Genomic DNA, 22909 nt, shown 5'->3' with positions numbered 1-22909 from the left:
AAGAAATTCAGAGCTTCTTGGGCCTAGCTAATTTTTATAGGAGGTTCATCCGTAACTTCTCAGCCTTGGTATCACCTATTACAGCCCTTTTGAAGAAAGGTATTCCTTTTGCTTGGTCCTGTGAGGCTGAGAATTCTTTTCGGCTCCTAAAGGAGGCTTTCACTAGTGCCCCTGTCTTACGTTTTCCTGACCCTGCTCTGCCCTTTGTGGTGGAGGTGGACGCTTCACAAGTGGCGGTGGGAGGTGTCCTATCTCAAGCTGACGTGCTGACGGGCGAATGTCATCCTGTGGCCTATTATTCCCATAAGTTCACCCCAGCTGAATATAACTATGCCCTGGGGGACAAGGAACTTTTAGCCATTAAGAAGGCATTTGAAGAGTGGAGGCAATATCTTTTGGGGGCTAGACATCCTACTGTGGTATATACAGACCATCGAAACCTCCAATACCTCAAATCAGCTAAGGCCCTGTCCATGAGACAGTTACGTTGGTCCCAATATTTCAGTGAATTTGACTTCACAGTCCAGTATAGACCTGGGAGGAAGAATGGCAAAGCAGATGCCCTGTCACGTTTGGGCTTCGATACCCCTTCAGTTCCCATAGAGCAGACCAGTATCATTCCCAGAGCCAACATTATAGGAACCATAAACAACGAGGATGAATTCCTATCACAAGTTAGAAACAGTCAAGCCTCGGTAGACATGATGCAAATGGTAGGGTCACAGGAACTAACCGTGAGAGGAGGATTGGTGCGGGTACAAGGGGGAGTGGTGTTACCGGCCAAGGAGTTACAAGAACAGGTTTTGAAGTGGTACCATTCACACCCAATAGCGGGCCACCCGGGAATTAAGAAAACCAGCGAAGCAGTGCGTGAGCATTTTTGGTGGCCTACCATGCTTAAGGACATTGAACAATTTGTAAAGACATGTTATGTATGCGCACAAACCAAGGCATCACGCCTCAATCCGGTGGGCCTTCTCATGCCATTACCCTCTCCTCCTGGACCTTGGCATACTGTGTCACTTGATTTTATAGTCGAGCTGCCACTTACGAAGTTGAAGAATAATACGTTGTTAGTGGTAGTAGACCTATTCACGAAAATGGCACATTTTGTACCTTTGCAGGGACTCCCCACTGCCGTAGAGCTAGCTTCCATATTCATGCAACAAATAGTACGACTACATGGCTTTCCTTCTGTCCTGGTGTCCGATAGAGGAACCCAATTTGTGTCTAAATTCTGGAAGGGTCTATGTTCTTTACTCCAGATAGACGTCCGTTTGTCCTCAAGTCACCACCCACAGTCAGATGGGCAGACGGAGAGAGTTAACCAGTGTTTTGAGCAGTACATAAGAAATCAGATGTTGCAAACCCTAGAGGATTGGGATGAATTAGTCTGGTTAGCTGAAATCTCTTACAACCACAGTACACACTCCTCCATCAACACCTCCCCTTTCTTTTGCTCATATGGTTATCACCCTAAGTTGTTACCCTCTGGTAGTCTTACTGATTGTCCCATACCTGCTGCTTCCAACAGGGTAGAAAGACTACATGAAGTACAGAAGAAAGCCTTGGAGAGTCTTGAAATGGCTAAAGTGAGATACACAGAGGGAGCAAATTTACACAGGAGATTGGAACCCATTTACATACCAGGAGATGAGGTCTGGCTTTCCACGAAATACATTACTCTGGGGGGTCCACGCAAGTTTAACCCTAAATACATAGGTCCCTATAAGGTGGAAAAGGTGATCAATCCTGTTGCTTTGAAACTAACCCTTCCACCATCATTTAAAGTTCATCCAGTATTCCATGTGTCACTACTCAAACCAGTTGAACCTGGGACCAGGATGCCTTCGAAGCCTGCTCCTATAATCATTCATGATTCGGAGGAATATGAGGTGGAGGCCATCCTAGATTCCAGGAGAGTAAGGAAAGCGATTCAATACCTGGTTCATTGGAAGGGTTATGGTATTGAAGAGCGCACATGGGAACCTGCTTCCAACATCCATGCACCCCGATTGTTGAAGGTGTATCATCAAAGACACCCTAACAAGCCCAAACCAGGAGGGGACCATTCTGGAGGGAGTGTACTGTCATGCTTCGAGATTCCCAAAAAGACACTGTCCCTTTAAGATGCATGCTATTTAGAGCATCAGGAAGCTGGGAGAGACGCTTCACGTTCTTGCGTCAAGCTCCCTTCGTGCTCTGCATCCGTCTTTGACCTTCCTTGCCTGACTTCCGTATTTTGCTGTTGGGATTTCCTGTTTGGAGCGCTGGTCGGCAGTCTGCCTTTCCGGCCATCGCGTTTTCGAGCGGACCTTGCATTTGTTATTTCGAATCAGGGGCGAGTAGTTTTACGGGCGTTCAGGCTTGGCGCTTGTAATTCTAGTGTCCTGAGTTCACATTCCTCGTGAACCTTTCCTAATTTAGTCCTTGAAGTTTGTTCCGGCGGCAAGGGTTTTTTCCCTGCCTTTCCGGTTGTTCCCAGTTTATGCCTGCATTTGAAGGCGCTTTACCGGACAGCCAGCCTGGTCCTGTTGTCCTTTTTTGTACATTACATTTCCTATTTTTCCCCCTGTTCCCTTTAGCTAGATAGCTAGGTTATCTTCGTTCTATTTTTGCCCCTTTTATTATTTTTCCCAACCTTACAATACTTCTGGAATACTGTCCTGGTGTTTGGAGTGATTCTTGCGTGGATCCAAGTGGGTTCTATCTGCAGCTTCTCTACAGGGAATCACGGTAACAGCGCTTTTGCGCTCTTTAATACTTATGCTACACTAGCTATACATATAGTTAACATATGTTATATTGCTTTTCATCTAGAGATACCCAGCATCAGAAGAGGTGGCTAAAGGTTTTCATACATATCACTCGTTAGTGCCTAAGGCTTCACGAAGTCCACAAACAACTAAAGTAAGAAGTATATTGCTTAGATCATAGGATCACTTTTGTGTTTAAGTGCATAATCACTAATACCTTACATTATTCTTGTCACAGAGCCAGTTGATGTTCCATATCTAGATGTCGTATACATACATGTTCTCCAAAGAGTAAGGATTCCGGTATGTGTTGTTTATATTTGTAGGAGTGCTAATGTTTTCTTTGTAAGGTACCAATAGCTAGTGGCTTACTCGCTTTTCTTTGCAGGTTGCCTATTGCCAGTTCCTCAATTGATGTACCACGCAGATTATCCAGAAGAGTATCGACACACCATTTATTCTTCACCATCTTCCCTTGTTTTGTCTCCCTGTGTTCCCCTGGCGTGTCTCTCGTACTCTAGTGTTTGATAGAGTCGGGAAGCCGTAGGGGAGCACTGTGGATTATTCTTCGGATTCCTGGCGCTCCTGTGGAACTTTCTTGCAATCCTTACACACGCTGAGGCATTGTCTGTTGATTTAAAAGAAAAACAATACCCCACACGACTTATTCGCAAATCCAAGAAAAGAGCAGCCAATAACAACAGAGAAGCATTACTGGAGAAAACCACTTGTAGAGAAACGAATGAGAGAATTATGTTTGTTAACACCTTCTCTAGTTTTTCCTACTCTGTGAAAAAGAGCATCAATAAACATTCGGGAGTGATGAATTTAGAAAACAACACCCTTCCGCGCCCCTTGTTTGCTTACAAACCAAGTACCAACCTTCGAGACAAATTGGTCCATACTCGACCACATGGCACCAAGAGAATGGAGTCACAGTCCACTTTGTGGAATATGCCTAAGGTGGTTGGCCATTACCCTTGTGGGGCATGTACAGTCTGTCCCCAGATTGAAAAGACCCTTGAAATTAATATAGGCACATCACGTCCCTGGAAAATGGAGAAACACACTAATTGCAACAGTGACCGCTTGATCTATTTGATATGGTGTCCTTGCCAACTTCGCTATGTGGGTATGACCACTAGAAAGATCAAGATCCGCATCCAAGAGCATAAAAGCACAATCAGATGTGGCAAACGGTCTACGAAACTGACAAATCATTTTATTGCTAAAGGACACACTGACACTGACTTGCATTGAGTGGTATTAGAAAAACCGTGGATTCCATCACACTTGACAGACCCTACGAAATTTCTCTTTCGTAAAGAACAACAGTGGGTGTATAGACTTAAAACAGATGTAGTGGGTCTTAATGATGAAATACCCTGGGTCTCGATATAAGAACCTAAATGCACTAAGGTTCAGGGACAAAGGTAAATACATTGAGGTCTCACAATGAATTGACCACCATGCCTTTCAGAAATCTAGGAGCTTCATTGCGTGTACACAAACAAAGGGGATACTCAGCTATAGAAGCCATGACCAGTTAGGACATCTTAGAGTATGCGTGAAACTCATACCCAATACATTTTCCGCACAGGTGACTGAATACACTCTGGGTTGGTGTTCTGATCATCTATCATTTTCATGAGGTCGTGCTGTTTACACCTAGGTATATACTCTAAAAATACTTACTTCTCGTGGGTGTAAGCTTGGGCTTAACAACTAGCAACACAGTGTGTCGACTAATTAGTAGTGGGCACACGCACAAGTGGAACATTCCTACTGTGTGAACTGTTACCCTATGGTCGTTATGGGCCATTCCTGATGATTAGCGCTAATCACATGGGCGCTCATCATTTTAACTATAAGGCTCAAACGAGGGATTGCAGTAATCAGGCTTATATTTGGAGTTTAGCGGCCTTTCCAAAGATAGGTCCCCCGTACGCATGCGCACATGACTAGCATCTCTTAGAGTGCGGACGGGCATGTGCGGAGATTCTGCAAACACTGGGCTTAGCCAGGGGATCGCGACAGCCTTTAGCGGCATCAAAATATGGCGGGCGTTGCCGAATATTGATCCCTTTTGCACAGGCGTATGAGATTAGCGTTCTGTTATATCCTAACGGACATGCGCAGGTTTTTTACAGCCACTCCCCGACGCATGCGTAGCGAGTACATAGGCATACAATAGTCTACTAAGCCATTAGGACCCTGTTCATCACTCGGCTGCAAACAATCAAGCAGTCATTATAAATACGCTGGTCTTCCGTCCGGTCGGTACCTCCCGGGGGGAGCTCTATGGGTATCGACGTACCGACGGACAGGTAAGACAAACTGCGTGTAATTATTTTGCTTGGTTAGACTATATTGGGTGTTCTGTAATAACTTTGAGCACACTTAATACATTACCCTCTGTATGTTATACAATTTAAACTCTGTTGACCTTAAAGCTCTTATCCACAATGTCAGTCATTTTTATATAACTTTAAACACACTCTTAAATTATTCAGGGCGACTGTCTGTTACACCCAGGTGGTTTTAGGCTCTCCTGTTTGACATAGCAACACAATAGTCTAAGTGAGAATGGTGTACCTATTTAGTCACTTACACTATTTCCTATAGTGCGGGGCCTCCTTCCAGCGTAGCCAGCCAGGTAGAGGTGAGGCAGGACTATCCTACAACTGAGGGTAAGTCCTTAATATCTTTGACTATCTTTATAGCACTGTAATACTGACAATATAGTGACAGAAGCACATATGTACAGTTACTCATGTGATAACTTAGCGAATTTTTTTGGTGTGTCTCTCTCTTTCTTTCCTTTTTGCTACTTGTGTTTTATTATAGATACCTGGGTATGACCTGACAGAAATAAGAAACGCAGGAATACCGGTGCTGTATAAAACTTTATACATATTTTCTTATTGGTTTACACTAAGACCATTTTGTGACAGTGGTTTATATCCATACCACTGTGCTGTTTCATTTTTAACCCTGCCAAGTAGAATACATGAATAAAGTCAAATAAGTGATTCTACTTAGATAGTTTTAAACTCACTTTTCTCACATATTTTTTTCAGCGCTGCATACCTCACTACATCCAGCATCTCACATATGGGATTACCATCCCCTTCCTTACCGAAAAAACATCTCTGAGCTCCTTCCTTAAAGCACCGAAGTAGTAGCTCCCAGTGTTGACTAGGTTTTCAACACTGGTAAGGAGGACCCATATGATGAAGCATGTCACCTTCGGGTGAGTGAGGGTTCTTATCCTTAAGGGATGTCTTCCCCAATGATTCTTCACGGGGAGTAAACTGGTTTTTCTGAGAGATACACTATTTTTCTGCCTAAACACACATGTCTGAGACCATAGGTGGACAATTTGGTATTGAGTTGGATAGTGGGAAACACACCTAGAGGTCTATAATCTGTCCCTGTAGACCCCCAACCTACGGTAGTTTATGCGAATCTAGTACGGCCTATGGCCGTGGGTCTTTCTATTGGTTAAGTCATTTGAATATAACTTTCTTCTCTCACTTTTTCTTTGTTGCTTAGTTTGGACGGAGCGGCCTTCTACCCGTGTTGCTGTAGCAGTTGTATAGGCTCGGGACATAAAGATATAATTATGGCAGAGAGATTAGGCTTGACCTTTGATGAGGAAATGACACGAGAAATACTAAGCACTCCAAGCATTTTAGATATTACTTCCAACACAATATCTAAACCTAATGACGACTGGGCAATACTCATAACCCTAAAAAAACACACTCTAGAACGGAAGTACATGGGCTTGTGATGACAGAATATTTCAGGGCTAACTGTGCACAATCCGGGCTAATAGTTACCAATGCTCCTTGCCTCTTCCTTAATGACAAAAACTTCCTATGTGACTGGTCTCTTATAGCATGGAAATGCACAAGAGACTGGTTAATACTGATCATTACCACTGCAAAGAAGGCAGCTGATCTTATTTTAGTGGAAATACAAACATTAGAGGCCAGTATCAAGCAAGCCATTGTGAGTCTGGTGTACAAAAAACAATCAGACAAAAAACAAGCTGAGGAGTCCTTTAAAAAACAAGCTGAAGAAACAAACAAAAACAACACCGAATTCAAGGATTCAATTTTGACTACTAAAATTGCTAAATTCAAAAAAGATTTGGATAAATTCACTATGGATAAAGTATATCCATACACAAGCGATGACTATGCTCCACCACAAGTCAATCGGCGAGGTGGCAGGTATGGGTCAAACTATTCCACATCGTCCAGTGAAGATGACTTCAATATGGATGACAACACGAGTTATAGTGGTCAGACTGGTAGACCATCTAATCGGCGAGGAAGAGGAAGAGGTCCAAGAAGGGGTAATACCTCTGAACAAGGATATAATCCATGGTGGCAACCGTCACCCTTTGGATTCCCACCTGGGAATCAACAACAAACACAGTTTTTTCCGTACCCTCCCTACAATCAGATGGTGCCACCACAGCCTTTTTTAGGGTTTGGCTCATTCAATCAAAGAGGCAGAAGAAGAGGTCCGAAAACAAGGGTGAGCTGGAACTCACCAGTGGCTACAACGATGACGGCTCAAACCCCAGGAACAGCGACGACGAGCAGCACCAGCAAATGATAATCAATCTGAGCTCTTATGAACCGACCGAACTAGAGCTACAAGTCCTGAAGAAAGGGCTTGGGTTTGTGCCCACGTATAAAGGGGATGCGTTTCAGACACGCCAAGAACTAGCAGCATTCTTTAGGAAAATTTGTCTCAATGCCTTTTTCAAGGATAGAGAACGAGAAGAGACAAACACTGCCAACACTGGGTTACGTCCAAAATCTACTTTTAATCCACCGACACACATGATCCCAGCACGCATTTTCACTTTTAAAGAAGCTGTGCTCCATGATTTTGAGAACATCACTACTAGCAATAATAGTCAATACGAAAACCTCACAAGAATGGAAAAAAACGTCCTTAATAAATCTGGCTAACAACTCAGATTTAGTCATAAAACCTGCTGACAAAGGGGGTGCGGTGGTTCTCCTTGACAAAGAGACTTACAGAAATGAGTGTCTACGTCAACTCAATGATCAAAAGTCCTATCAGAAATTACAGTTGGACCCAACCAAACGCCTGACAAACTAAATAATCAGTAAAGTGGATGAAGCCAAGGAGAACAAATGGATTACAGACCATGAGGCAGCATATCTTGTGGTCACGGCTCCGATAACACCGTACTTTTATGTATTGCCTAAAATACATAAAGCCACTAGACCGCCACCAGGGAGACCGATCGTTTCAGGGATCGGTTCCCTACTTAAACCTCTATCAACCTTTGTGGATTCTTTTCTGCGCCCGATGGTATCAAAAATGCCCACTTTTAATCAACATACTAAGCACCTTTTATCTGAAATTCAAGGGTTATCATTTGATATAGAAAAGGATTGGCTGGTATCCTTTGACGTGGAATATATCTACACCTGTACTCCACAGGAAGAGACATTGACCACCATTAAGTTGATGCTTGAGAATCTAGTGTGGGAGAGTATTACACCAATAGATTTTGTGATGTTCTGTGCCAGGAAAGTGTTAAAAGAGAACTTTTTTAAGTTTGAGGATCAAATGTACCTCCAAGTTTCCGGTACTTGTATGGGCAGTGTTTGTGCCCCTAGTTTGGCCAACCTATATGTCCACAAAGTAGAGCAGGAGACTATACTAACATCTAGCAACCCGTTCTTCAGTCATCTGTGTACCTGGAAAAGGTACATAGATGACATTTTTGTCATCTGGCAAGGTGATGAAAACACACTAAAATTGTTCCACGAATGGTTGAACCAGCAGGATGACTTCCTACGTTTTACCATAGAGGCCTCCAGAACAGGTTTACCATTTCTGGACTTACTTATAAAATCTAACAATGGAGTTCTGGAGACAGAATTATACAGAAAACCCACCTTGTGTAATTCTCTTTTGCCATTTCAAAGCTATCATCCACGAGCCCTTCGTGAAAATTTGCCATTCGGGCAATTTTTACGAATAAGACGCAATTGCACTGAATTGGCACAATATGAGAAACACGCTGAGGCATTGTCTGTTGATTTAAAAGAAAAACAATACCCCACACGACTTATTCGCAAATCCAACAAAAGAGCAGCAATAACTGGAGAAAACCCCTTGTAGAGAAACGAATGAGAGAATTACGTTTGTTAACACCTTCTCTAGTTTTTCCTACTCTGTGAAAAAGAGCACCAATAAACATTGGGGAGTGCTGAATTTAGCAAACAACACCCTCCCGCGCCCCTTGTTTGCTTACAAATCAAGTGCCAACCTTCGAGACAAATTGGTCCATACTCGACCACATGGCACCAAGAGAATGGAGTCACAGTCCACTTTGTGGAATATGCGTAAGGTGGTTGGCCATTACCCTTGTGGGGCATGTACAGTCTGTCCCCAGACTGAAAAGACCCTTGAAATTAATATAGGCACATCACGTCCCTGGAAAATGGAGAAACACACTAATTGCAACAGTGACCGCTTGATCTATTTGATATGGTGTCCTTGCCAACTTCGCTATGTGGGTATGACCAGTAGAAAGATCAAGATCCGCATCCAAGAGCATAAAAACACAATCAGATGTGGCAAACAGTCTACCAAACGGAAAAAACATTTTATTGATAAAGGACACACTGACACTGACTTGCATTGGGTGGTATTAGAAAAACCGTGGATTCCATCACACTTGACAGACCCTACGAAATTTCTCTTTCGTAAAGAACAACAGTGGGTGTATAGACTTAAAACAGATGTAGTGGGTCTTAATGATGAAATACCCTGGGTCTCGATATAAGAACCTAAATGCACTAAGGTTCAGGGACAAAGGTAAATACATTGAGGTCTCACAATGAATTGACCACCATGCCTTTCAGAAATCTAGGAGCTTCATTGCGTGTACACAAACACAGGGGATACTCTGCTATAGAAGCCATGAACAGTTAGGACATCTTAGAGTATGCGTGAAACTCATAACCAATACATTTTCCGCATAGGTGACTGAATACACTCTGGGTTGGTGTTCTGATCATCTATCATTTTCATGAGGTCATGCTGTTTACACCTAGGTATATACTCTAAAAATACCTACTTCTCGTGGGTGTACGCTTGGGCTTAACAACTAGCAACACAGTGTGTCGACTAATTAGTAGTGGGCACACGCACAAGTGGAACATTCCTACGGTGTGAACTGTTACCCTCTGGTCGTTATGGGTCATTCCTGATGATTAGCGCTAATCACATGGGCGCTCATAATTTTAACTATAAGGCTCAAACGAGGGATTGCAGTAATCAGGCTTATATTTGGGGTTTACCTGCCTTTCCGAAGATAGGTCCCCCGTACGCATGCTCACATGACTAGCGTCTCTTAGAGTGCGGACGGGCATGTGCGGAGATTCTGCAAACACTGGGCTTAGCCAGAGGATCACGACAGCCTCTAGCGGCATCAAAATATGGCGGTCGTTGCCGAATATTGATCCCTTTTGCACAGGCGTATGAGATTAGCGTTCTGTTATATCCTAACGGACATGTGCGGGGTTTTTACAGCCACTCCCCGACGCATGCGTAGCGAGTACATAGGCATAAAATAGTCTACTAAACCATTAGGACCCCGTTCCTCACTCGGCTGCAAACAATCAAGCAGTCATTATAAATACGCTGGTCTTCCGTCCGGTTGGTACCTCCTGGGGCGAGCTCTTTGGGTATCGAGGTACCGACGGACAGGTAAGACTAACTGCTTGTAATTATTTTGCTTGGGTAGACTATATTGGGTGTTCAGTAATAACTTTGAGCACACTTAATACATTACCATCTGTATGTTATACAATTTGAAGTCTGTTGATCTTAAAGCTCTGATCCACAATGTCACAGTCGTTTTTATATAACTTTAAACACACTCTTAAATTATTCAGGGCGACTGTCTGTTACACCCAGGTGGTTTTAGGCTCTCCTGTTTGACATAGCAACACAATATTCTAAGTGAGAATGGTGTACCTATTTAGTCACTTACACTATTTCCTATAGTGCGGGCCTCCTTCCAGAGCAGCCAGCTAGGTAGATGTGAGGCAGGACTATCCTACAACTAAGGGTAAGTTCTTAATATATTTGACTATCTTTATAGCACTGTAATACTGACAATATAGTGACATAAGCACATATGTCAATCAATCAATCAGGAGTTTGTTAAAGCGCGACTACTCACCTGTAAGGGTCTCAAGGCGCTATGGGTGGGGTGGGTGGGAGGGGTGCAGGTTACATTCCATCAAGGAGGGGGTCTGTCGAAGAGCCAGGTTTTGAGGTTTCTAGCGAAGATGGGGAGCGATGTTGTCTGTCTGAGGTGGAGCGGAAGGGCGTTCCATGCTTTGGCCGCGAGGAAGGAGAAGGAGCGGCCTCCCGATCTGGTCTTTCTGGTGCGGGGGACCACGGCGTAGGAAAGCTGGGCTGATTGTAGGGTCCTTTGGGGTGCATGGAATTTGAGTCGTCTGTTCAGGTATGCTGGTCCGGTGCCGTGGAGGGCCTTGTGTGCGTGGGTGAGCATCTTAAAGGTGATTCTCGCCTCGACGGGGAGCCAGTGGAGTGTGCGCAGGTGCTGGGAGATGTGGCAGTGTTTTGGCAGGTTGAGGACCAGTCTTGCGGAGGCGTTCTGGATGTTCTGTAGCTTGCGGATGAGGTTTTTGTTTATTCCGGCGTAGAGTGCGTTGCCGTAGTCGAGTCTGCTGGTGACCAGAGCGTGAGTGACTGTCTTTCGGTGTTCGAGGGGGATCCATTTGAAGGTCTTACAAAGAAGGCGGAGGGTGTGGAAGCAGGAAGATGAGACAGAGTTGGCGGTCCATTTTGAGCTCGGAGTCCAGGATGATTCCCAGGTTGCGTGCGTGGTCTGTGGGGGGTTGCGGGTTTCCGAGGGCGGTGGGCCACCAGGTGTCGCTCCAGGCATCGGGGTTTGGGCCCATGATGAGTACATCGGTTTTGTTGGTGTTTAGTTGTAGGCAGCTGTTTTTCATCCATTTGGTGACGGCTTCCATGCCTTCTCGAAAGTTGCGTCTGGCGGTGTTGGGCTCGTTGGATAGGGAGAGGATGAGCTGGGTGTCGTCTGCATATGACACAATGTTGAATCCGTAGGTTCTGACGATGGGGGCAAGTGGAGCCATGTAGACGTTGAAGAGCGTCGGGCTGAGGGAGGAGCCCTGGGGGACTCCGCAGGTGGTAGGTGTGGGGTCCGAGAGGAAAGGGGTTAGTCTGACCCGCTGCGTCCTGCCGGAGAGGAAGGAGCAGATCCAGTCGAGGGCCTTGTCCTGGATTTCAGCATCGTAGAGACTGCGTATTAGGGTGCGGTGGGAGACTGTGTCGAACGCCGCTGATTGGTCGAGGAGGATGAGGGCTACTGTTTCTCCTTTGTCCAGTAAGGTGCGGATGTCATCTGTTGCGGCGAGGAGGGCGATTTCCGTACTGTGTTTTTTTCTGAAGCCGGATTGGGAGGAGTCGAGGATGTTGTGTTCTTCAATGAATGTGGCGAGTTGGCTGTTGATGGCTTTCTCGATGACTTTCACTGGGAACGGGAGCAGGGAGATGGGTCTGTAGTTTTTGAGGTCGGTGGGGTCCGCTGAGGGTTTCTTTAGGAGGGGGTTGACCTCGGCGTGTTTCCAGTCGGCGGGGAACGAGGCAGTCGCCAGGGAGCGGTTGATGGTTTGGCGGAGCATGGGTGCGATGGTGTTGGCGGCTCTGTTGAAGATGTGGTTGGGGCAGGGGTCCGTGGGGGGCCCTGAGTGGATTGACTTCATTGTCTTCAGTGTGTCTTCGGTAGTAAGGGTTGTCCAGTCATTAATCGCTGGTTTCCGGGTGTCGGGGGTGGTTGGTGAGGGTTCAGTGTGTTGGTTGTCTTCGTCGAAGTTGTCGTAGATGCTCTTGATTTTGTGGTGGAATGTCGCAGAGGTCTTGTGAGGGAGGGATGTCAGTAGACTTGCTGGTAGGTTGACCGAACTCCTTGATGATGCTGAAGAGTTCCTTGCTGTTGTGTGCGTGGGTGGAGATTCTGTCTTCAATCGCTTTTTTCCTCCTTTCTATGATGAGTTGATGGTGGGCGTTGGTGGCGGCTCTGAAGTTGTTGTGGGCTTCTGTGGATTTGGTGTTTCTCCAGGCCTTTTCGAGGCGGCGGCATGTGCGCCTGGACTCTCGAAGTTCGGTGGTAAACCATCTGGCTTTCTTGGCACGGGTATTGTTGTTTTTCTTGAGGGGGGCTATGGTGTTGGTGCTGTCCGAGATCCATCTATGCAGGGTTCGGGCTGCGGTGTTGGGGTCGTCGTTTTCAGCGATGGTTGGGGTGGAGTTGTTGAGTGAGGAGGTGAGCTGGTCATCGGTGATTTTGGTCCAGTTTCTTTGTGGAAGCAGGTGTTGGTGTCTGTGGATGGTGGGTGTTCTGAAGGTGAAGTGGTCGCAACGATGGTCGGTCCATAGGAGTTCGGTGGTGTGGCTGAAGGTGATGGAGTTTGCTGTAGTGAAGAGGGGGTTGAGGGTGTGTCCTGCTGAGTGCGTGGGCTCGGTCACGATCTGGCGGAGTCCAATGTTGTGGAGGTTGTCCAGGAGGCATGTGGTGTTGGGGTCCAGTTGATTGTCGAGGTGGAAGTTGAGGTCTCCCAGCAGGGTGTAGTTGGTGGATGCGATGGCCTGCAGGGAGATAATGTCCGTGATGGAGTTGGCGAAGGGTCCGCGGGGTCCAGGGGGTCGGTAGATGAGGGTTTCTCGGAGGGCGGCAGTGGGGCTGGCCAGTATCTTGAAGTGAAGGTGTTCCATCAGTTCTGTGGACTCGTCAGGGAGTGTGCTCAGGCGGAGGCTGGATTTGTGGACGATGGCGATTCCTCCTCCTGGGTGGGTGGGGCGGTCCTTCCTGGAGATCTTGTATCCTTGGGGGATGGCGATGGCAATGTCCGGTCCCGAGGTGGTGTTGGTCCAGGTTTCGGTGAAGAATGCTACGTCTGGGGTGGTGCTGTCGAGGAGGTCCCAGATTTCTGTGGCGTGTTTGTGGAGGGATCGGACGTTGAGGAGGATGCATTGCAGGGTCTTTGGTTTGGTTGTGTTCTTGTGGGCGGGTTGTGCTGGATCCGTGTTCTTGGCGGTGCTGCAGGTGTGCCAGCAGCGGTGATAGCTGAAGGGTCCATGGGTGTCGGCTGGTGATGCTAGCTTGCAGTTGTTGTTGCAGCCTGGGTTGAGTGGGTGTAGTGCTGCTGGGTCATAGCATTGGTGGGGCGGAGGTCCAGGGTTCCTGGTGCTGGTCGCGGACAGGTCGCAGACTTGCTTGCCTTTGACGCGCCTTCGGTGCTCCAGTGGCCGCCATTAAGTAGGGGTCGGGGAGGGCTGGACAGCTGGGAGGCGGGAGCGGGGAGGGGAGCTGGATTGGGCCGGTCGCGCTGGGGGGGAGGGGCCGCAGGGGCAGCAGCGGCGGGGAAAGGTAAAGGGAGGAAAGAAGGGATAAAGAAAAAAGGGAAAAATAGCAGAAATAAGGCACAAAAGAGCAGAGATGCAGAAAAGAGCAGAAAAGTGAAAGATAGAAAGGGTAGAAAAACGAGTGAAGGAGCAGAGGGAGAGCAAGGGAAGATGGGCAGAAATAAGGCACAAAAGAGTAGAGGTGCAGAAAGGTGAAAGATAGAAAGATAGAAAGAGGAAAAAAACGAGTGAAGGAGCAGAGGGAGAGAAAGGGAAAATGGGCAGAAATAAGGCGCAAAAGAGCAGAGGTGCAGAAAGGTGAAAGATAGAAAGGGGAGAAAAACGAGTGAAGGAGCAGAAAGAAAGAAAGGAGACAGAGGTCCAATGGACCACCAGGGATGAGGCGCAGGGAAACCTGCGGGTGGAGGAGGGCCTCGATCACCAACACTCAAGAGTGCAGGGGCAGGGGCACCTCACTTAATGGTGGAGCTGCGAGGGTGGGAGAGCAATTTCACTGACAATGAGTCAGTGGTCTTGCTATTGTGTGCGTGGGTGGAGATTCTGTCTTCAATCGCTTTTTTCCTCGTTTCTCTGATGAGTTGATGGTGGGCGTTGGTGGCGGCTCTGAAGTTGTTGTGGGCTTCTGTGGATTTGGTGTTACTCCAGGCCTTATATGTACAGTTACTCATGTTTTTTGTGTGTCTCTCTCTTTCTTTCCTTTTTGCTACTTGTGTTTTATTATAGATACCTGGGTATGACCTGACAGAAATAAGAAACGCAGGAATACCGGTGCTGTATAAAACTTTATACATATTTTCTTATTGGTTTACACTAAGATCATTTTGTGACAGTGGTTTATATCCATACAACTGTGTTGTTTCATTTTTAACCCTGCCAAGTAGAACACATGAATAAAGTCAAATAAGTGATTCTTCTTAGACAGTATTAAACTCACTTTTTTCACGTATTTTTTTCAGCGCTGCATACCTCACTACATCCAGCATCTCACATATGGGATTACCATCCCCTTCCTTACCAAAAAAAAATCTCTGAGCTCCTTCCTTAAATCACCGAAGTAGTAGCTCCCAGTGTTGACTAGGTTTTCAACACTGGTAAGGAGGACCCATATGATGAATCATGTCACCTTCGGGTGAGTGAGAGTTCTTATCCTTAAGGGATGTCTTCCCCAATGATTCTTCACGGGGAGTAAACTGGTTTTTCTGAGAGATACACTATTTTTCTGCCTAAACACACATGTCTGAGACCATAGGTGGACAATTTGGTATTGAGTTGGATAGTGGGAAACACACCTAGAGGTCTATAATCTGTCCCTGTAGACCCCCAACCTACGGTAGTTTATGCGTTGCAAATACAGGCTCCAAACTCAAAATGCGGGCAGCAATAAATTATTGTCCAACCAAAGTCTCACTTTAATGAAAAAAGAGAAGTATTTTATTTCTACACCAACCCACGCAAATGAAAAATGCGACATTCACAAATAATTACACAATTCCCCTTGAGATCAGGGCTCTAGTCCTTCTTTAGCGATTCCATGTCCCACTCTCTCCTACATGTTAGTGATGGTGCGTATTCCACATTCACTTCTGGTAATGTCCAGGGTTTGCCCTACTAACAGTGTCAAGAGTCCAAGTTGGCTCTCACATAGCTGCCTAGTATTGAGATTGCTTATGTGTGACATTTCTGATAAGCATTGTTACATAAGATCTGTGACTTTAGTTTACTTGTAAAATTGCCTAGGGATATACCTTTGACTTGACATTCGCATTTGCCATGATTTTATGTGTGACACTACAATGACTTTGAATGACACCTTATAGCATGAGGCGTTATGTCATGGATTATTCAGAGATTGTTTGTAACAATACTGTCCTTTTCAAAATCATATGATCTAGAAGAGCTTTGAAAGAGCTGCAGCAACATTAGACACGCTTGATGCTGACATTGGCATGTCAGAGCTTCAGGACACATTGGCTTGGATCTTATGGGCCATTGTCAGGCACAGCAAAGCTGCAGCACAGAGCCTGTCACCAGTAACACAGACACCCCTATGCTCTTTGCTCCTGCATCTGAGTCTGGTAAGATTCATACATAGGTGGGGAGTTCAGTGACAGTCTGTAGCATCAACGCTAAACAGCCATCTGTGGGCACCATAGACAGAGAAAGGTGGAAAGAATAAACCTGAGATTCCATTAGTGATGTTTACTCCATCATTCTATCTCTAAGGTGAAAGTAATTGCATGAATGAATACTTTTCTAGATTGCCCATTTTTCTCATGAATCAGAAATGTCTCCATTTCCATCTATTCCTGAAACAAGCTAGCGAATCACATGACAAGGCCCCCAAGGCCCTGATCATCCTTTCTTTTGTTGTTTTTGCAGTCTAGAAAATTCATAGCGCAATCCTCTCTACTTCTTTCCAGTTGTCATTCACTCCTAACTTTCTCCTTCATCTTCCTCTTCTCTTCTTTCTGCTTTCCGACCCCTTATCTGACTCGCTTCCCAATCTTTCGCATCCATTAATTCACATTCTCTTTTCGTATCAATTACTAGTCCTTTCCCTTTTCTTTTTACGCATGTATTTTATCTTGCCTTCATCTTCTCTCTCATGTCTTTTACCCCTTATCATCATTCCCCACTTGGCTCCAGGCAGGGATTTGGCGGCCTCCGACTCTGTTCCACTTCCAAACACCCTGATGCCCCCCTCTTCGTGGCCCCGCCCGGACCCCCACTTCCGGGGCACCCTACCTACGCTCCCTGCCCAGGGCCGTAATGAGCCAAGAGCCACCCCTGTTGCTTCTCGCCCCTCCTTTAGTCCCTGCATCCTTCCATAGCAAACTTTCCTCAGTCTTCACTGTGCACCTTTCATTCCCACATATTATTAGTACTGTTGTTTTACATACTGTGAAAAGCTCTCTGTTTTACACTGATTAGATGCCACGTATCCCTATGCCCCATGTGACATTATCAGCAATTATTTTCTTTCTTTTAACTTTATTTTGATTTTAAGTAACCGTACACAAAAATAAAGGTACAGATTCATTTGGCATGGCACAGACCATTTCGAGGCATGGAGAACAATGAAACAAATTACAAGTGAAAGAGTCAGGGATTTGGAGATACAGATTAGTAGCCAAATATTACAAACAGTGGTAACATGCGTTGGGTGCATCATTTGCAGAGATCTCTCCCCCTCCCAGGGAGAACAGATAAACTGACACACCCCACAGCCAGACAGGGCAACAGCCACATCTATGCATATCACACATTTATCTGGAAGGCGGCACACAGGGCACCTACGGAGACACCACTCCAGCCCCCTCATCTTTGGCCACCTCCTCCTCACTAGGGTGAGCCAAGTAGGCTTGATATGGCCGCATATATTTTGAGGTTGACGACAGATCGGTAACAATTCACTGTAAGGTCTAATTGTGTTCTGCAGTATGCCATGTCAACATGCCTTTTAGGGTAGGAAGCGGCCCTATAGCCCAGCGCAGTGGTACTATTCTGCACCTAGCAAGGATCGTAGAAGCTGCCGCTCTGCCTGTCTCCCGGAGACACTGCTCACGCCATCAGAGGGTGTTGGAGTCGGCACCACTGGCACTCCAGCAGCTCCTACTGCGTCTCAATGATGCTCGCTCTCACCTTCTAGTTTTGGCTCGCCGCTGGCTCTGATGCGGGGGACCCCCTCCCCCCCGGTGCTGCAACTCTTCGGCGGCTGCATGGATATGCCCTGGCTCGCCCGGTTTCCTGCATGACTGAAGGGAGCTGCGTGGTAGGGCAGGGATGCGGCCGGGAGATGTGTTTGGCAGTATGCTCGACACTACAGGGTGCACAATGACATGAGGAGATTGGTCTTTGCTGGAGACGAGCACCAATTACAGCGGTACTCGCTTTGTGGGACGGGAGAGGAATAAACGTGGCACCCTGTCTGACCTCAAAATGGCGCCAGAGTGGGGATCTCCCTTCCGTGTGACTCCGGTCCTGTTTTGCTTGCCCACAGAAGTTGAGGTAGGAAGAGCGCCCTTTCTTTGGCTCCTTTTCCTTCGGTTGGGAGCGCGGCCCCTGGCAACCTCTGCCTTTCATGCTGTTCCCCGCGCCAGCTGCCTGACTTCAACATGGTCGCCAGTTTCTCTTATTTAATGATTGCCTTGTGCTTTTACAGAAGTATTTGAGGAGCTTTACGGGCCTCCCGGGGTGTCCTTCCACGATCTGGTTGTGCCGCCTGAAAGGCTCGGATTTCTTTTTTGTTTAGAACCCCTGTTTTTACTCTGGCATTTCCCAGACACGTGCTCTGGATCACATCAAGAGCCGCCTGAAAGGCTCAGACTTTCCTTTTCTTCCTAACCTCTGTGTTTGCTGGCACATTTAAGGATCACGCGCATGGTCTGGTGTTCCATAGCTCTGGTGTATACATTGAGGGACGTCGCCCATTTTGTTCATCTTTATTCTTTGCTTTTGGGCATCCATCTTGTCCGTTGGGCATAGAAACTGAAGAGGGGTGCCTCCTCCTCCCTGGTCCCTATGCTCGGCTGTGCATAGAGAGTGAAATGGGCTGGATCCTCACTCTGCATTTGAGGGCCATCTTGGAATGGACAAACTGACAGTATCCCACATATCTGGTTGAGGAATTCTCCTCTTAACATCATCCATGAGCAACTGATAAAACGTTACCATCGGACAACAGATCAAGTACAGCTGCGCTGCAACAGCGTGGGCAGTTGCAACATCTCTACCTATCTATTTAATAGGCCCATTGAGTGCCCTGGCGGCCTTTCCCTCATTTACAGCTGCAAAGCAAGTAGTGCCAGCTGCACCGTTTAGGCCTTTTACAGCTGCGCAGCAAGTAGTGCCAGCTGCACTGTTTAGGCCTTTTACAGCTGCGCAGCAAGTAGTGCCAGCTGCACCGTTTAGGCCATTAACAGCTGTGCAGCAGGTAGTGCCAGCTGCATCGTTTAGGCCTTTTACAGTTGCACAGCAAGTAGTGCCAGCTGCGCCATTCAGGCCTTTTACAGCTGCACAGCAAGTATTGCTAGCTGCACCGTTTAGGCCACTTTATCCATGGGGACAGTTCTGATTGAGTTAGGACATTATGGATTCAGGGCATTTGAGTCCCCCTCTGAGATGGCAAGTTGGCCAGGGAGACTGCGAGGTTTGTAGGGCGCCAGGCCCTTTTACGTATATGAGGTGCTAGGAAATGCTTTTCATGTTGTATGATTTATGCACCCTGTTCCGAGTACCTCTAAAGGTGGCTTTATGATGACGAGGTTGTCGTGCATATTTTGTTTTTGCTAGTCAGATTTTGTTCCACCCTATGCTATTTTTCCCTAATGTTAGTGATTCTCAGGAGATTCAGGTCCAATACTAGTCTGGTGAGATTATGGGCATACAATGCGGTTGTTGCCGAATGTGGTTCTGGTACAGGCTGATGCTAAGTACAGTGATCACCAGTGGTCACTGGGTGTTCGTTTATAATCTGTTTTACATTGACTAAATTTGCTTTGTGATGGTTCTGACAGTGGTCCAGTTGGTCCTATCATATGTAAACAATTCCCTTGTAAATATTATCTAGTGCCTGGTGGTCTCATGTATATCTAAATGAAGGGCCCAACGAATACCCACCTCACTTCCTGGACGGCACATTAATTCACCTGACGTCTGGAATATGTGCTCCCTTTTTGTCCTTATACTTCTCTTCACCACCGCTTTCCTAGTATCACCCTTCTCATATCCCCCCGCACTCCTCCTCCTCATTTTCCCAACATGGCCCCAACTAGATATTTGTACGAAAAAGCAGCAGCGGACCTTAAAAAATGCCGCACCTAACCTCCAGTGCCAATGAGTCTATGATCAAGTCAGTTTGATATTGTGCTGCCAACCCCGACACCAGCTGCTGTTTGGCGTCGCTGTGCTCTCCAGATCAGTTAAACAGTTTTTAGATACTCATGGGGGCGCACCAAAATGAGAGTCCAAAAAGAATAAGTAGAGAAATGTTCTTTATTTATCTTTGTTCAGCAAAAAAAGGCACATCAATAAAATATATAGTGAGATCAGCCAACGCGTTTCACTCCCTACCAAGGAGTTTCTTCAGGGCTGAAAAAACAAATAAAAGACAAAATATTCCCATCAATTTCCTGCATAGCCAAGTGTGTACATATTATCCCATTTGACATTACATCAATGGAGATTCCTTGTAACATACGTGTTTCCCTGGGAACCAGGGAAAATAAAGAAAAGACACAGTAGCCTATTGCAAAGGAAAGACTGATCAACGAATATTTGTTAACTTTAAAACTTTAAAAACATCCTTTTCTAAGCGGTTACCACCACGGAAGGGGGAAGGTTTACGTGGAAGACCAGCAAGAAAGGTTCAAAACATCCTAAATACAATGTATATCTCTCAATTGAGATTCTACTTTAATATTGAGCATCCCCTGCATGGAGAGGTGAGTATATCGCTGTTCATAGAAGAAAGCATATATCTCGCTTTATCTTAACACATTTAGATCTATCATCACTATTTCACAGTCATGAATAGGTAACATGTACATAGTTTTACTGTTTTTGTATCATAGGTTGGAGAGAACACACCAAAAATACAGTCTGCAAATTTTTTAGTCTTGTTGTATCATGTACTCTAAACAATTAGTAATATGTGTATATATGCATGGCACAGTTGAGTGCTCTACATCATATTCTCTCTCTTTTCTGACATTTACATCAAAAACAAGAACACGCCTACCCATATTCAAGATAGACCATCCTCCTTTCCATCTACTGGGTTATATTTCATTGTCGAAAGGGCATGGAGAGGAGAAGGTAATAATAGTGTTGGACACAAATTATTTAGCAGGGAAGAGTGTGCTAACACGGCTATGGTTCTTACCGCTGCGAATATTTTCGGTAAGTTGTCCTTTGTAGGATCCCTCTGTGACCACACTGGTATTTTCTCGGTCGTTATTCCAGCCTATTTCTAATCAGCAAAAGAAACATTGTTTTACATCAAATCTATATTCTGTTATGTTACGCCTACGGTGTCTTATATATCTTCCTATTATGCATACCTTTAAAAAACTTTTGGAGTATCTCTCTTCCCTTATCTTTTCTTGTTGTCGTGGACTTTGTAGGTCTTGTCCAAAGAAGTAGTTCTGGTACTTCAAAAAGCTACCCGTCCCTGGTTGTATTTGTTCTAGGTGGGTAAAGTGCTAGACGGTAGGAAAAAATAAATCAGTTCAGAATTCGACACCAAATCCCTCATGTATTCCTACATCAACAGACTGCTGTATGTTTACATTTTATGTTGTATGGTCTCCCCTACCCAATATTCCAGAGTCTTGGTAGCGCAACTTCACAAGAGGAGAAACTATTATTGCAGTGAAATCAGAAGCGAGTTGTATGTACATGCTTCTCAAACCCCTAGCGCTATATCCTTTTCTCACTGCAGATTTTTAACCCGACCTGATGTTACATGTGATCATTGCCAAGGGACATCTTGCCCAATAACAGGGTATCCCAGAACAGTAATACATCTCAACCCATGCTCCTAAACAGGATCCATGCTGTACAGGCTAAAGAACCATTACTATTCTAAACAGCATAACACATTTCTCCATGGGTTTAGAGTAATAACCTTCTGTTTGGACAGTTACAATGGTTAAATACTCTCAAAATGAAGAGGGGAAACCATAAAGTTTACACAAAAAGTAGCCAAAAGTTACTTAGTTACTTAGCGCCCGCTAAATACGCGATTTGCAATGAAGTGTAAATGTGATCGATTAATGAATATACAAAAGAGAGGCCTTGTTACTCAGGATTATGATACTACTGAGTGACCATTTGGTCACACATCGACACACTAATGGTAATACGACGTTAGATTAACTAGGATGACTTCACGATCGGTAACATGAATGTTTCTCCATACAAAGTGATAAAATATACAGAGAGGAGTGCACACTTCTTATAGGAACCGAATTGCATGTAGGGTCTACCGAAAGGTACATCTAACGCGCTATACTACCAACGTTACGCAAATTTGACTAGTCTAAGATGGCGCCCGAGAAAAAAGTCTATTCAATGCAACTGCGAGTTGCAATTAAGTGTAAACTTGATCAACTAACGAATATACAAAAGAAAGGCCTTGTTATTCAGGATTATGATATTACTGAGCGACCAATTGGCCACAGCTCGGCAATATGACCCTAGACAAACTAGATTATCATCGCGATCGGTAACATGAGTGTTTTTTCCATACCGAGCGCTAAAATATACAGAAACGAGTTCATGCTTTTTATAAAAACAGAACTGTATGTAAGACTCACTAAAATGCACATTTAACGCGCTATACTAGCAACGTTACGTAAATTTGACCAGTCTAAGATGGCGCCCGAAAAAAACCTATCCTTTGCAACCAACTACAGGAGCAAAAACAGATCGGCCAATGGGCTAACTCCTATCTGTATATAAGGCGGTTCCAATAAATGGCGAACTCAGCCTGGAACCAGCCATGCCGAGACGCCGAAACTGACGACGGTCATTACAGGTGAGAGACAGGGTCAGGAGTTTAGCAAATACATGTACTGGGTTTTCAAGAGCTAAGATCCCAGGGATGTTAGAGAAATGACAGTGCTAATATATTTTTGTCACACAACTAAGTAACTTTTGGC

The 22909-nt window shown here is 45.5% G+C and overlaps 1 protein-coding gene and 1 long non-coding RNA gene across 2 annotated transcripts in view; both read right to left on the bottom strand.

The window, feature by feature from the left end:
• LOC147716885 (uncharacterized) overlaps positions 1-22909 on the bottom strand; it is a 2312058-nt gene that overhangs the window by 1455631 nt on the left and 833518 nt on the right. The gene's annotated exons all lie outside the window — the stretch shown is intronic.
• Positions 20228-21547, bottom strand: LOC147716886 (uncharacterized). The gene is made up of 3 exons (XR_015295784.1): positions 21308-21547; positions 21130-21216; positions 20228-20336 (listed from the first exon to the last, which is right to left on the bottom strand). It is a non-coding gene; the product is annotated as an uncharacterized LOC147716886 (long non-coding RNA).

This window comes from Lissotriton vulgaris, chromosome 5 (genome assembly GCF_964263255.1).
Source record: "Lissotriton vulgaris chromosome 5, aLisVul1.2, whole genome shotgun sequence".
NCBI classification, from domain to species: Eukaryota; Metazoa; Chordata; class Amphibia; order Caudata; family Salamandridae; genus Lissotriton; species Lissotriton vulgaris.
This window is presented reverse-complemented; position numbering and strand designations above follow the sequence as displayed.